Raw genomic sequence first — 14,957 nt, 5'->3', positions numbered from 1 at the left:
TCTGGCCTTTTTACTTATAACAGGTAATATTTCAAATGCAGGTGTCGCAAACCACAGTGGCGGCATTAGATTTCATTGAAGTAGTGACAAAATGTTGTTGGTTTTTCAACACCTACTTTGGCGTACATTCCGGCTCTATCATTATTGAACCTATTACATTCAAACAAATACACAAGGCTTGGCTGTATCATCAGCTCCACAATCCACAAAGCTGCCATTCATTGTTTTTCCTATCCTTTCGAGATACGTAGAATTTGAGCGATCCATGGACCGTTAGAAACTGTGTAAAGAAGTAGGTCGTACCCGCAATTGATCCACTTCTCCACATATGAGACTCGTACTCTCGTCCATTTAGTCCTCTGTTTATTTTCTCATTTTTCTTGCCACTTTCTTATTGTTTCCCTTCTTTCTTCTTTATATTTCTGGCTATTTTTGCCGTATGTTTTCGATCTTTTTTTAACTGGAAGGTGAATTGGTGTTGCTCCCTCTAGGACCTGTAGAGCTATGAAATCATCAGATGCTCCTAATAATGCTGTTGTCAGAACAATACATATTTTTAACAGAACCAGGTAGCTTAGCTTCCTCCGTGGATGTGTTAGTTGTTGTTCTGGAAACCTCAGAGTCTTCTAACATTATTGCCAGAGATTGGTCGCATTGCTCCTGTAGTGATCCTTTCCCAAGTTAATATGCTCCTTTTCTAACTTGGCTGCACCTTACTGAAGACGACCAATAGTCAGAAATATTATACATATATATTTTATTATATTTTTTTTCCTTTGTTGCGAGCTATGCCGATGCCTTTTACCTTTATATATATATATATATATAAATATATATATATATATATGTATATATATATATATATATATATATATATATATATATATATATATATATATATATATATATATATATATATAACTGTTTTGGATGGGTTGGAGTCAATAATAGGGCTATTGGTTAACTATTTGTGTTTACAATTATTATCAAGAGCTAAAAAAGACAAAATACTTACAAGGTTGAACTAAAAAGAAAAAACAATTTTTGTTAACTTACCAAATAAAAATTAGTTTGGTAAGTAAAAATCACTGCTTACATGTTCAAAATATTTAATATAAAAATGTTTTGATCTAACAAATGTTTCTCCGAAAATTTTTTATAATTTCGAAAACATTTTTTTTAATATAAAAATAATTGAATTTATAAATAAGTTCAAATAGCAACCAATTACAAATAGTATTTGTAATTGGTTGCTATTTGAACTTATTTATAAATTCAATTATTTTTATATTAAAAAAAATGTTTTCAAAATTATAAAAAATTTTCGGAGAAACATTTGTTAGATCAAAACATTTTTATATTAAATATTTTGAACATGTAAGCAGTGATTTTTACTTACCAAACTAATTTTTATTTGGTAAGTTAACAAAAATTGTTTGTTCTTTTTAGTTCAACCTTGTAAGTATTTTGTCTTTTTTAGCTCTTGATAATAATTGTAAACACAATTGAAAGCTCGAGAATAAAAAAATAGTTAACCAATAGCCCTATTATTGACTCCAACCCATCCAAAACAGTTATATATTTGTTCCAAACGAGTCACAAGTACTTCTTTTTTCTTATATATATATATATATATATATATATATATATATATATATATATATATATATATATATATGCTGTCACTATTTTTCCGGGTTTGACTCCGCGTTGTAAAATGCTGGTTTTCTTGAAAACCATTGTTTTGGCGACGTTTCGGCAAGGTCTCACTTGCCATTCTCAAGCCTGGTGGATCTACTTCTCGTCGTTGATCCACCAGGCTTGAGAATGGCAAGTGAGACCTTGCCGAAACGTCGCCAAAACAATGGTTTTCAAGAAAACCAGCATTTTACAACGCGGAGTCAAACCCGGAAAAATAGTGACAGCACATATAGCTCCCGCGGAAACCTCAAAACCAACATATATATATATATATATATATATATATATATATATATATATATATATATATTATATTATAGTAATTCTTCGGTCATAAATAACCAATTCCAAGCAAGCATACTTGTTTTCTCTCTGTACATTAATAGTCTTGACGAAACGCTAAAAAAAGTCATTAGCTGTTTAAAACGTCTACCGAAATTTTGAAAATGTCAGTAGTAAATTTTCTTGAAGAGTCTCCTGCAAATCGTTAAAAGGACCTAAAACGATTACCAAAAAGTGAAGTAGCAATTTTAATGTAAATGCCATTCCTTTTCGTAACTCTCGATGTAAATGTGACAAAAAAATAACGACCTCATCCTCATTTTATCTGGATGTAACGATGTTGGGAGGATGCCCTAATCTTTCAAGCTTTTCAGCGCCTTGATTTTTTATTCACTTATATAGAGTGACACAAATATATTTTGTTTAATAATAAACGATTAAGAAATTCTCATAAAATATTTTTTTACGTAGGCTATGAAGGGTGAACGATGATCGAATATGTAGATCGAGTAACTCAGGGGTTACTTTGGATAGGAAGGTTTTATTTAAGGACTTATGAGTACCTTACCTTACTTACTCTCTGGCGCTACAATCCTTAAAGAATTTTTGCCTACCTTACTACATTCTCAATTTTTTCATGTTGTAGACGGACTACAATCACTCCCAGATTTCCAATTGTTGAGGTCGTCATCTATTTCTTTTTCTCCTGATTCATCCAGAAATACTTTCTGGATGCTTCTTTCCTCTCTCACTATCCCACCTTATAAACTTTTTTTATTTTTATCACCAAATATGGTTTTCTAAACAGCTCCAGTAGTTCCTGGTTTTTCCGTAATTTTTAAACTTCATCGTCTCTTATAGGTTTATACATTTTTATGAGGATTTTTCTTTTTCATTTTCTCAGGCTTGGTCTCTAGACTCTGGTTTTCTCTCTAAAAACCCTCAGTCCTGTCTCCCTGGTATAGCTTTCCAGAAGTGTATAGGACTCTTTAAAGTTTAAGGATCTTGCAAGTTTTACTACATCATTCACATAAACAATGTTTTGTAAAAATCTATTAAACAGAGTTCTATTACTAGATTACTTGTTAACCTTCTCATTGATAGGGTTAGGATACTTTGTTGAAGTTCTTGTACCCAGGACTTCCACACGACAAGCACTTGGCTGATAAGAGAGCCAATATCGCGCATCAGAGTGGTATTGGGCGAAAAGGGATGGTCTGTTGTATTGAAGCTCGATGGAGTGATGCACGAATTATTACACATCGCTCCAATGAATTGTTCAAACATCCTAATGTCATTCAAAGGGGTGTATAAGTCTGTCAGGCTAGATATAATCAATTGGTTGTTGTTGTTAATGGGTCCGAGAGGAAGAATCAACAAACGCTGGCGGTGCAAGAGCGGTACGCCGAAGAAAGAAGGCAAAATTTTGACATGTAAATATATTTTGTAAGGCAATAAACGTTTTTATTTTTATTTTATTTTTATTTATATGTTAATGGGAGGGGGGACATTAGCGAGTAGGATAAGGCAGATTATATTTTAAAAACATTTCAATAGAAGTACGATACTACTCTTATTCCAATATCATCCCAACAGATGCCGATTACTAACAAAATCAAATACCTTGGCTAGATCGAGAAAGATTGGATAAAATATGGAGCAAATTACATTTTCCAACTACCTTCCGATTGTTATAGATGTAGTTCAATAGAACTCTTTAGAGCAGCGGTAGAAGAGCAAATTTAATATAAAACCTCTAATTGGGAAGCAGCACTTAAGGAAGAGGAAAGCCATTTCTTCGATGTCTCTGTAATTTCGCATATGAACCAATATAATAAAAAAATATATGTACATCGATTTTATAAAACAGTTAATTAGAATCTTAGAATTAAACCGTCAAACATTTTAATTCTATTATAAGTCGAGGACACACTATATACAGTATATATCTCTTCTACCATATAACATTCCTGTAGCATCGGCATGGAGAGTAGAGAGTCAAGTATCTTGTCGAGAACGACCTAACAAATGACTTCGTCGTAGATTCTCTCGTTTGCAGTGCCCTCTGTCGGAGTGTTACTGACTTATAAGGAGTCTCTGACGACAAATATATGTGCATAGATTACTATGGCTGGCCGCGATTTACACGCTATGGTGGAACGACAGCGGAATTGTCGTCTAAATTCGGAATCAGTGGCGTTTTTTCCATTGAAATACTCCCCATAGAATCCAACAGTATCGTATTTATAACAAGAAAGATCATAAGGATATTATTTCAGGCAGTAATTTTGCGTTTAACGATTTTTAATCTTAAAATATAATAAAAGACAAAAATATTGATACAAGAGATAAGGATGTTTATACAAGATAAAAAGAAATAACACAAAAAATTTTGAAATGCATATACTTAAAAACAAATTATCAACTAAGTAAAACCAGATAAACAATTTTTACAAGGAAAATAAAGATAGTTGAAGATATAAAAATGAAGATAGAAAAATTTATTTAATTTTATAAAAGAGAGTATGTAAGGCTTTGTTTTTTGTGATCTATATACTTGATTTTGGTTTTTGGAGGATTTTGATTGGAGGGTTAAGCGGACAATATTTTTTTTATGAGAAGTCTCCATGTCTAAGACAACCGGATGTTTTCGTCTCTTATATTGAGACAATTTGGTCTTTTTTCAATTTCTATGGCTTCTAGGATAATTCTTGGTTTAGAGAAGCCGGTGGGGGCTATCCCGTTTTACCCTATATTTGAAGAGCTATATCTCTGAGCTTAGTGGACCTATTTTTACTCTTAATATTTTATTGTTTTTGTTATAATGTTATCTTTTTGATGAAGTAATTTTTAAAACTGCAGAAGATACGTTTTATTTCTATAGGCCGAGATGAACGAAAAGAAAACTTTCAAAAGTTTATGATTTTTAATTACTTGTCAAAATTTAACCAAACGAGGTAAAAAATTATACAAAATGTTATATTAAAGTATTTTTATATACCTTTCAAATGAGCATTAGTAGTAAATTATAATACACTTAGTACGTTCGAAGATACAGCTGTTTAAAAATAGTCAGTTTTTCGAAAATCACATTTGTTATTATTTGGAAACTGATAGTACTTTTTCCTGACAAACTCAAATTGTATAAAAATTTAGGTGAAGGTAGTTCTACATATATGAAACAATGTCTACTTACCTAATTTCTTGGCCTGGGCCTCTAACTTCTTTAACTTTAATCTGAAGCATTAAATACGTGAACGCTTATTTTGTTTAAATTATAAGTTTTTAAAAAGTGAAATTTCAATATAATAATAATATAGAATGCTAACTCAGGTTTTTTAATCCCTTAGCTTGACAAATATGTCTGATAGAGCTCTATATTCGGCCCATGCTAAAGTGATTATTCTTTGCTATTTCAGCAGTTTGATTGTGCCTGACAATTGGGGATTTCATGACCCAAGTATTTTTATTTATAAACTAATCTTATTTCGCTGCAGACGACTTTTGGATTTCCCCTTGGTACCAGATTTCTCATGTCTATTGTGTCTTTCCAAAATTTATGTTCAAACTAACATCATTACAACTGCATTTCATCAATTTTTTGAAGGCATGTTCCAGAACTAAAGAGTTTGTAGATAACGTATCTTCTTGCCTGATTCCTCATTTGATGTTTATAAATTTTGTATCTTTGTGTAGTCTTACAATCATGGTTAGTATATATTCGCATTCAGTTTGAAGTACCGCGTAATCTATGCGACTTTCCTTTAACACTCTCATTACGCCATTAATTTCTACCGTATTGAAAATTTGCGAAAGTTTATGAAAGCCAGGACAAATGGTCGGTTGTATTCAATGGATTTTTCTATAATCTCTTTAATGCAGTGAAGGTGGTTGTTGGCGCCAAAGTGAATTCTAAAACCTGTCTTTCCTAGGTTGGTATATGGTATATAGATATCTTTAATAGAGCTAGGCGTGTTTGAAAAGACACATATTATACGGAAAGGGGCAAATTGAAGGAGAAAACAAAATATCCCATAGCTTTCTATTATTACGCAACAGGACAAAGTTCTCTATTTAAATGAAGTAAATAAAGGTGTAGGTCCGGATTCCATTCCACCTCTTTCATATCTTTATCTGCCATTTTATATTTTTTGTCTCTTGTTCAACCTGTCATTTTTATTTTTATTTTTATTTTTATTTTTATTTTTATTTTTATTTTTATTTTTATTTTTATTTTTATTTTTATTTTTATTTTTATTTTTATTTTTATTTTTATTTTTATTTTTATTTTTATTTTTATTTTTATTTTTATTTTTATTTTTATTTTTATTTTTATTTTTATTTTTTATTTCTTGGCTTCCCAGATGTACGAAAAATATCTTATTAACTTCCAGCCTAGAAAATTAAAGATAGTTTTAATATAATTAATTATAGACCAGTCGTAGTAATGTCTAAGATACCTATCTAAGATTTTATTCAAGCTTATAAGACTTAATAAAAAATATAAATAAATAAATGGGAGGCACTGCATTAGAAAAGGCAATGAGAGCATTACTGAATAAATGCCTATTGAAAGGACAAATACCAAAAGCATGGAAAAATGCGAAAGTCATTCTACTCCATAAAAAAGGGGACGCCGCAAATATAGAAAACTACCGACCAATAAGCTTATTGTCACACCTTTATAAACTAATATCCCGAATAATAACAAATAGATTGACAGCTAAGCTAGATGCATACCAACCAGTGGAGCAAGCAGGCTTCCGTAAGAGTTTTAGCACTATCGATCACTTGCAAACAATCCGGACAGTTATTGAAAAAACAATAGAGTACAACATACCACTACATCTGGCATTTGTCGATTATTACAAAGCAGAAATGGGCTTTCTTAACAGCATTGGACGACGCCAGAGTAGATTCAAGATATGCTGCCCTCCTTAAGAATATATACGATGATGCCACTTTTCACGTAAAAATAGATGATGATCTGGAAACTCTGAAAATAGACCTTCGCAAATGTGTTAGACAAGGCGACACCATCTCACCCAAGTTATTTACTTTGGCATTAGAAAATGTCTTCAAAAAACTAAATTGGGCCAAAAAGGGATTAAAAATAGATGGAGTATATCTTAACCATTTGCGTTTCGCAGACGACATAGTACTAATAAGCACAGATATCCATGAACTAAAATCAATGCTACAAGATTTAAATCACAAATCGAATCAAATAGGATTAAAAATGAATCTCGATAAAACAAAGATATTAAGCAACAGCCTAGAAAACATCACGATAGATAACATCAATATAGAAAAGGTAGAACAATATATATATTTAGGACATGCAATTAAAAACGAAAAGGAAAATCAAACCCTAGAAATTAAAAGAAGGACACAATTGTCATGGGCTGCTTTTGGTAAGTTGAGCTTCATTTTAAAATACAGAAAAATCCCAATACACTTAAAACAAAAAACCTATGATACTTGTATACTACCAGTTGCAACTTATGGATTGGAAACTATGGCAATAACAAGAAAAATGGCAGAACAATTAAGAGTAACTCAACGGGCCATGGAGAGGGCCATGTTAAATATAAGCCTCAGAGACAAAATTCCTCACACCGAAATACGTTCAAGAACTAAAGTAACCGACATCATGGAAAACATAGCGACATTGAGATGGAAATGGGTAGCACATGTAGCAAGACAAGACACCAACAGATGGTCTCATAAAGTGACATTCTGGAGACCTCGAGAAACAAAAAGAAGCGTGGGAAGACCCAAAAAGAGATGGATAGACGATATAACAGCTGTAGCTGGAAAGCAGTGGATGAGAATTGGAAAAGATAGAAAAGCGTGGAACAATTGGAGGCCTATGTCCAACAATGGATAAATGAAGGCTGAAGAAGAAGAATGAAGAATATAAAATTTTTATAGATATCAGGCAGTATAGATTTATTAGCGGCAGAAGCATAGGTACAAATTTAACTGTTTAAATTTCTACACAAACCTTTTCGGGACTCGATCATTTTGTTTTTAAAGTTAGAGCTTTATGAGTTTAGCATATGCATTGTCAGGTCCAGGAGTGCCATCTTTTATTTGTGATATTGCTTTTTCCTCTTCATATGATGTGATTGGTAAGTGGTCATTACGTATGTAGGACGGAGGTTGTTCGGACCTATTAAAGTTAGAGCAACGTTCATTAATTAGGCACCTTAATATAATAGTCGGTATTTTAACATAAGAGTTTTTACAAACTTCTTCTTTTATAGAATTTTTTATTAAATTTGTCATAAATCACAAAGAAATTTTTTTCCCATCGATTTTCGATACTAAAAACTACAAAGGGGGCTCAAAATAACGAAACCTTCTACCCAAATAAAATAAGTGACAAAATAGATTATTTTCCTCCGATTTTGACAAGATTTCTTCGTCAACTTTTGACTTTAATCAATATCAAAACAAAACTCTTACGAAAATGAAACAATATAGATGAAAGCTTTTGCCATTTCATCGAAAACAACGCGTTCCGCCTCTGAAATCAGCAACTTAGTCGTCGTAGAGTCTTTGTTATTCATTTGTTACTCGAAACGAGTGGATAAAACCCGACAAATTGCTATGCACGTACAGAACGTAGCAATGAAGGATTTTCTGAACGGATTCTGGTATTTATTTATTCCTTTGTTAGGCTAAATTTAAGGATTCACTTTTCCGTTAGTCCGACGTACACTTTGTCCCACATAAGCTTTTCATCTGGTCTAAACCTTTGTAATTCGATGGTTATTAGCATAAAAGGACAACTTTTCATTAGGGGATTCCTTTTGCTCTGATTTAATCAAAAATGGTTAGATACAAGGAAACTACTAACAGAAACCTGAAGGATTTCAAACGGTGTTGTGTCTGCGAAACGACTAAGAAAATTTATGAAAATATTTTGCTTCTTTTGCTATTTTTTGGTGACAAAAGAGTTTTAAAAGGATATGGAGCAGGTAAGTTTTATGTCGGATAATATTGGCAATGAATGTAGAACTTGTGTATATTCATATCTTCTCTAACATTGTCACCGCTACAGCTTGAGCATCTAAAGGTTATATATGTCTTTTTATCTAAATCAATCTCTTTGTACCCATTAAAAGGCAATTCTAAATATTGTGTCCATCTGTGCCATGTGTCCATGTTTCCTTCTTTTTCACTTATCATATAACCTATTATATTCTTAATCGGTTTGGTCTTTACATAAACTTGGGAAATTTATGCAAATTTAAATAGTATATGATAATGTATACATTTATACGCATAGCATTTCAATTAAAAATTGTTTCACTCAACACGTAGGGAGCAGATGGTACAACTCTAACAGTACAGCTGGTTCGTAAAAAAACTGATATGACTCTTAGTAAGGACTGGACTGTGGCTGGGCCATGGTAAGGTTTCGATGTTGTTGTTCTGGAGCCACTGGTTTATTATATTTGCAGTGTGACCAGGACAATATCTTGTTAGAGGACAAAATTATTTTATGGATACAACTGTTCTACACCTGGAAACATGATGTTTTCTAGAATGTTCAGATAAATCTGCCCAACAAACCTGCCATCAATACACCATAGCATTCCTATTCTTCTGGATGAAATCCATCCCCATACATTGGCGCTAAAATCACCAGCTACTCAATATCTATGCTGAAATCCTTTACCATTTTTGTTCATAGCCTTTATGAAATTTTTCATGAGTCCTAGCATTATGTGAAGTAAGAAATATTCTACATATTCTTCTGGGAAATTCAGTTCTTTAAGAGTCCCTGCAGCATCAATTTTTTTGCCTTGTGTGAAATATGAGATTCTTGTATTGTTGTCTATCAAATTTCACTGTTTTAATCTTGATCCAAGTAACTGAGCCATAGATTTTGATAGCCCTAAATATCTAACAAGATCATTCAAATCGCATTGCTTTAGAAAGTAAGATTCTTATAACGGACTTCGAAATCCAGGTAAAGTGTATGAAGATGAGAAAATACATTCAGAAAGGAAACTTGATTGTGTCTGTAGACCAGAAATATTTTTACCATCCATCTTCCCGTTATATTTTTGGAGGTACTGGAAGTAAAGTACCTTTATCACGAGGAACTGGTCTTTTTACAGATGTAATGTTAGGATATATAACATTATCTTTATTTTTTTTTCGTAAATCGTAAAACTATGCCGTCCATTTTTACGTTTAAAAATGTCTGGAGTGCTGACAGCCTCCGCGCGAGTGATTACAGTTTTTTTGTAACATTTTGTGAATTTTTTAAACAATACTTTACTTTATTCTTCTGTTATCATTTAGAAATGGCACTAAAATACATAAAAAGAAAGCGCCTGTATGTAACTGTATAAATGTTAAAAAATCGAAGAAATCTCATCATCCATATCCTTTATAAACTGTGTATATAAACAAACAAATATTTTCTCATCCATTTTCAATTTTCTTTTGCACCACTTAAAAACGTACGACAATAGTAGTTGTCAATGTTTGCAATGGCTCTCCAACTAAAAAATAAAACTTTTCAAACTCTCTTTTAGCAGTTGTATATAAAAATGTTGGAATAGGTGGTGGGAATTTATGTATTTTGTTGTTTGTGCCTCGGGCTAGAACACGACGAAAAAAGACGCAGCTGACATGAGTAATTGTAGAAGTTTTCCAAAGAACAGATACTTTAACCGTTGGAAACGAGAAAAGTTGATATATAATTGGATTACTTTTGATATCTACTGACCATAATAGGGAATATACTTTTTCCGATGGAATTATTATTTTGTATTATATTCTGTCGAAATGATACTGCAACAGTGGAAATAGTTTAGTGGAAAGCTAAAAACTCTCGTTTGAATATCAACAGTAATGATAAATATATTGATGTAAAATAAATGATATAAGAAAAAGGTTAATGCCAGTTAATAGTAAAATAAAGGTAAAAGATATCGGCATAGCTCGCAACAAAGAAAAAAATATATAATAAAACATGTGTATAAGATGGAAGGCAACCGCATATACGTATTTCTGACTATATGTCGTCTTCAGTAAAGTGCAGCCAAGTTAGAAACGGAGCATATTAAATTGGGAAAGGATCTGTAGTGATCCTTTTCCAAGTTAATATGTAGTGTTAAATGACGTTATCCACTTACTGTACGCAAGAGAGATACCTCTAGGAATAATCAAAACAATCGAAAATACATACCAAAACAACACAATCAAAGTAAAAGTAGAAGAAGAACTAACCGATTCTATTGAAGCTGGTAATAGGATAAGGCAGGGAGATTCGTTGAGTCCTGTATTGTTCAACCTAATTATGGATAAAATAATAAAAAAAGTAAGAACTAAAAGAGGATACCAAATTGAAGAAAAACAACTTAAAATTATCTGCTGTGCAGACGACTCGCGACGCTATACTACTCTCTCAAAGTAAAGACAAGTTACAACGTATGCTGCACCAATTTAATATAACCGGCAGAAAATTTAACATGTTAATTTTCCCAAAAAAGACGAAGGGCATGATTACACCAGCAAATTTACCAAGATGTAAATTGGGACTGGAAGGTCAGATAATAGAACAAGTGATGTAGTTTAAATATCAGATCCGCAGGCTGCCTGAATAAAACAATATGGACAAATAAAAATATCGGGAAGGAAATGAAAGGCAGAATTTACAAAATAGTTATCAGAGCAATAATGACATACGCAGCAGAAACACGACCTGACACGGCGAGGATAAGAAGGATGTTAGAAACAGCAGAGATTAAAACACTTATAAAAATTGATGGATTGATGGTAAGACACTATGGGACAGAGCTAGAGTACAGATATATAAGCCGAATGACAACTAATAGAGTAGTAAGATGATCAGTTGGAAGACCACGAAAATGATGGAACGACAACTTACTGGAGGTACATTGAAAAACGGACAGAGTCATGTTTACATAAAAAGAAGAAGAAGAAGATATATATTATGAACTTTCGGTACTCCATAAAAATAAGGTGTCTTGCTGTAATAAGGCGTAATTAATTTTCTTTGGTAATCCGATAAATAATTTCTAAACTTTGGAAAACTAGTTTTTTCGAAACTATTTCTATCGGATCCAATTTTCTAGGAAATAGTTCATTCAAGAGTTCCAAGATATATATATATATATATATATATATATATATATATATATATATATATATATATATATTTGAAGATTCTACAGTATTCACTGCCTTCCCTCGCTCAACCGTTTTCATCTCTCTCTGTTGTTCCATTCTCCATCGTTTAGTCCTCTCTTACTCATGGCGTCGTCTACTTCGTTCCTCCAGGATTTTCGGGGTCGTCCTCTTTTCCTCCTTCCTATGGGGCTCCATTTGGTTATTCTCTTTATCCATCTGCTGTCGCTAGTTCTTCTTACATGTCCATACCACTTTAGTCTTTTTTGTTCTATATATGTTAGTATGTCTGTTTCTATTGATGTTCTTTGCTTTATTTCGTCATTACTTCTCCTATCCATTCTTGTTACCCTGCAGCATCTTCGCAGGCATTCCATCTCTGTTGCTACTATCTTACTGCTGTTTTTCTTGTTTATGATCCAATTTTCAGCCTCATATGTCATAATACTTCGCACTAATGTTTTATAAATCTGCGTTTTTGTCTTCATATTTAGGTGTCTATCCCACCATACTGAGTTAAGTTGTCGAATTGCTGTTCTTGTTTGTCCTAATCTTTGTGTAATTTTTTCCTCTGTTGTTGCCTTTTTCGTGATTATAAACCCCAGGTATTTGAATTTATCCTTTCCTTTGATTGTTACGTTGTCATCAATCTGTAGATCTTCTATGTCTTCTTCACTTGTAGATAGGTACTCTGTTTTCGCGAGGTTAATATCTAGGCCAGCCTTGGTATATTCTTCTTGTAGTTTCTTCATCATGTAGCTGAGGTCGTCTTGGTCTTGTGCAATCACTACTTGATCGTCTGCAAAACTTAACGTATATAGGTATTCGTTCCGTACCGGTACTCCCATGCCTTCGCATTTTCTTTTCCATGTAGTCAAGGCTTTCTCTAAGTATATTTTAAATAGGGTTGGAGATGTGGAACAACCCTGCAGGAGCCCTTTTGTTGTGGTGAAGTCTCCTATGATTCTTGTTCCCATTTTAATTGACACTTTATTTTATTTATACAGAGCTATTGTAGCTTCTATGAGTTCCGTCTGTATTTCTAATTTGTACATTGCCTCCCATAGTTCTGACCTTGGTATATCTCTATTTTTTGCTTTTTTCTTTTCCAACAGTTGTTCCAGTGTGTATATGTGGTCTATACATGATCTTCCTGCCGTGAAGCCTGCCTGATCCTCCCCGATTTTGCCTTTTATCGCTTGCTCCAAGAGAATTAAGAGAGTTCCAAGAGAATTAATTCCAAAAAAATAAGTTTTGAGGAAATTTTTTACAAAAAACTAGATCCAAGAGAACTATTTCGGAACTACTTCAACACCCGTTCCTATATAAATATATTTATTTTTACTAGAAATTGAACTAGTTTGCTAATAAATAGTTTTCTAGAAACTAGTGCTTTGATAACTAGTTTTCTAGGAAATTTTTCTTTCTCATTTTTTGAGAATAATCAAATATAAATTTTACTAAAATACATTCTGATAAAGCTTTTTCTTCCAAAACATTACTTTAATTAGAAAGTAATTAGTAGAAATATTTGTTAACGTGCGCTATACTTATACTTTTGCCCCGTATTTAAAAGCAGTTTAAAGATAAAAATATGACAAAGAATCAGTTTCATATTTACTAAGTAGACCGACTGAGTGGTGTATCACATAATATAGATTAAAACTAAACTCTCCCGAGGAACTAGAACACGCCATACAAAGTAGAAAATAAGCACTGAAAATACAAACCTTTTCTAAAGGCGCTTTTTTAAACTTAACTGAGATTTCGACAAAGCTGGAACGCCCCAGCAGACAATCCTCCACTTGAACAAAAAATAAGTTACCTGTTATACAGATATCACTAGCTCCATTCTCGATGCGTAGGCAAGGTAGTTTCCACCACGTTCGCATCGACTGTCAGGGATGCGATTCATTTATATCCCTTTCAATTTCCTTTTGGCAAATTCACCCTTATACTGCGGAAATTGTACTACGCTGACAGAAATGCTTAGTTATCCTCTATATAGAGCATAATATAGCATTGATACCTGTTGAAAATTGTATTATTATTAGTAAATATTTAGAAATTGGATAAATTGAAACTACCACTGAGATGATCGGTATTTTTCTTTTTTTAATTAAATATCTTTATGTATGCTTTGTAAACTAATATGTAATGTATTAATAAAGATTTTTGGAACCTGTTTTCTATAGACATCTCATATATGGAATCGCAGAAACTATTTGTTGTTGTTTCTTTCTTTTAATTATTAGTACTGGGACGTAATTTTACTAACGGTGATAAACTTCGATAAGTTTATTATGAATATGGTGGTATTTTCGTTGAACGTAATTTGGGGAACGGTGACATCTGGGTATTTAACAACAATGATTTTTTCTTCTTCTTTTTGTGCCGTGCTTGTTTTCAAGCGGGCTATCGTCTTATTAACAAGCTGATGAAATGTTTCTCGGTGAACACCTAGATCAGGTATTTCCAAACTTTTTTGTACCACGCCCCCTTTTGTTGAAATGAAAGTTTCTCGTTCCGCCCCTTAACATGAAATTGTATGGGTCAAGGAACAAAACAAAAACAAATAAATATTACATAGAAAACAAAATATTTATTTATACTGCCCTAAGTTAAAATAATATCAGTTTTTATAAAATACAAAAATTATCTATTATTAAAAAAATATCGATTAGGATGGTTACTGATATGGATGTGCTTGCATTTTCTTTACTAGCATGCCTATTCGTGGCTGAGTTTTAGTAAGTACACAACGCAAGTCACTAGCAGCATCAAGTTTATTCCGATAC

Source organism: Diabrotica undecimpunctata, chromosome 6, assembly GCF_040954645.1.
Source record: "Diabrotica undecimpunctata isolate CICGRU chromosome 6, icDiaUnde3, whole genome shotgun sequence".
NCBI lineage: Eukaryota > Metazoa > Arthropoda > Insecta > Coleoptera > Chrysomelidae > Diabrotica > Diabrotica undecimpunctata.
This window is presented reverse-complemented; position numbering follows the sequence as displayed.